This window comes from Pteropus alecto, unplaced genomic scaffold (genome assembly GCF_000325575.1).
Source record: "Pteropus alecto unplaced genomic scaffold, ASM32557v1 scaffold155, whole genome shotgun sequence".
NCBI lineage: Eukaryota > Metazoa > Chordata > Mammalia > Chiroptera > Pteropodidae > Pteropus > Pteropus alecto.
In genome coordinates, this window is record NW_006438113.1 from 19,169,780 (window position 1) to 19,172,250 (window position 2,471).

Here is a 2,471-nt window from a genome sequence, read left to right on the forward strand (position 1 = left end):
TTAGCTGCACTGTAATGAGAATGTGTATGAATATCATTATGAAATCCTTATTTAGGACTATTTGTTAAAAGAAATTCCCATTTTCTCCTACACACACACACACACACACACACACACACACACACACACACACAGTCCTACCTTTCTTCGAGGCTTGCAGGAGAATAGCTTAATATTTCTAGTCTGTGCTCCATTATCTGAATCAGTTTTTGTATTTTTTGGTTGCTTCTTTAGAAAATAAATATAGTGATCTGATATTTATCAAATCATGTGCTATGTGAAAGTCCTCATGTTAGTTATACTATTGGTTCTCAGCTCCAAATCCACCCTTCTATAGTCTTTGTGATGCTGGGACTCTGCAAACTGTATTTCTCTTTTGTTAGATGGCTTCATGTTAATTTCTTCCAATAGCAGGCAGGAGGGCAGGAGCAGAGGAGAGGGGGCTTGCTCCATCCTATTTGTCTGTTCATGTCAGCATGACCCCAATAATAGCCTTCACCCCAGCAGTGACAGTTGATTCTAGTTCAGCTTCTTCCAGCACTTCCAGAGGAGCCTCAATGTACTCATCAGAGAGTAGCACTAGCTGGACAGTATCCCTCCATGGAGGTCTGAGTCCCAGCTTGTAGTTTCTGATAACCCCATTCTTCTCTCTTTGTTCTCCTTAGTGATGGTGGCAACTGCCTGCAGTTATTACGTTTTCATTTTGCTTTTTTTAGTCCTCTAAAACCTGTATTACCAATTTCCTACATTATATTCTCCCTGTTAAAATACCTAATATGGTTTATTTTCCTGCCTGACACTGACTAATATAGTATTATAATTTTCACACAAGTTGCCAAGAAATTGTAGGGCCTCAATAATTCTATTGGAATTTTATACACCAAAGGAACTGATATTTAGCAAATAGACAAAACCCATCTTCTGGTTTCCAGGTTGATGCTTTTAGAATGGGCCCATAGTTGACTTTGACAGTCTATTTAAGGTTTCCTGGCTAAGTAGTAATAGATATAAATAGGCTCACAGTGGGTGATTCATTCATTTACTCCCCAAATTGCAGTGAATCATGACTAGAGAGACTCTAGCTCTTGAGAAGCCCAAACTTAGAAATCAGCAAAGGTGTTTGTGCGAAGTTATGGAATATATTAGGATATCCCCATTTCACAGATGAGGGAACAGAAAGATTAATTTCCATCCAAGACTTTCTTGCCAATAGAAGATTTGGAGTCCAGTAGTATAGCTACAAATGTCTTCTCACCTGATTTCTGAACTGGTTTCTCTTCTTGTGTTCCCTAACTTGTTTAATGGCATCTGTGCCCAAGTTCAAAATCTGTGAGTCACTGAAAGATGACTCCACCTCTCCCTCTTTCTTAGAGTAGGCCTGCTGATCTTGCTTCAAAATGTTTCTGCCATCTGTCTTCTTCATTTGTATTCGGCAGTCTCTGAGTTTTGATAGGCCTTCACTCTCTCTTGCCCAGGCTATTAAAATAGCCTTCTGATCAGTCTCTCTGCTGTTGTCTATTTGGTCCACTGCTACCACAAAAAATGTATCTCAAATATAATAGAACATTACTTCTCTTCTCAAAAACCTTTGGTGGCTCCCTATTGCCTATAAAATAACATTCAAATATTTCAGCTGGGAAAGTAAAACTTCCTTCATAATTTGATCTTAACCTCTGTTCCCAGCCTTACTTTCTGTTTCTCCCTGTTAGGTATCTTTTATGCTAGCCAAAACTGTGCATGGCCTCAAGAACCTGGCCGATACTCCTGCCAAACCTGTCCTTCTTCCCGTTGAAGCTGAGACACCTCCTTATCTTGGACTCCTTAGCCCCAACTTTATCTGCTCTCCCTGAAATCCCATCCATCTTCTAAGATCCAGCTCAAATTCCACCTCCTCTATCCAGCCTTTCTTGATTCTCCCCATTGAATAATCTCTCCTTTCCACTTTCTAAAATGACTATGTAAGGCACATATGAATGATGATGAGAACTGTAAGAGCAGTACGGCTATCATCTAATGATGGCCTCTTCAATCCCTCCACCTCCCATCCCCAACGCTGTACTATGCTCTTTACCCACATCATCTTATTTAATCCTCATAGAGATCCTATGAGATATGAACTTTCTGTTTTGTAGGTGAGGAAGCTGACTTTGTAAGGTTATGTAAATTGTTCAAGATCACTTAGCTCATTTTCCGTCTTATGTAAATTATTTGTATTCCCTCTATCCTCCAAATGGATAGCTCATTGAGAATAGGGAGCATTCCTTGTTTAGCTATGGTCCTCTCTTCTAAGTGTATGGAGTATCTTATGCACAAATCATCGATTTGCTGAAAAGTCTCAGAATTCACAGCTTTTACCACCAGATTGTTTTGCCTTATCCTTTGGTGCTGGATTTTATTATTTTGGTTATATCTCAAGCATACATATGTGTTCTATGTAATGTAAGTCAAGGCAGTAAGGGAGGAATGTTTCT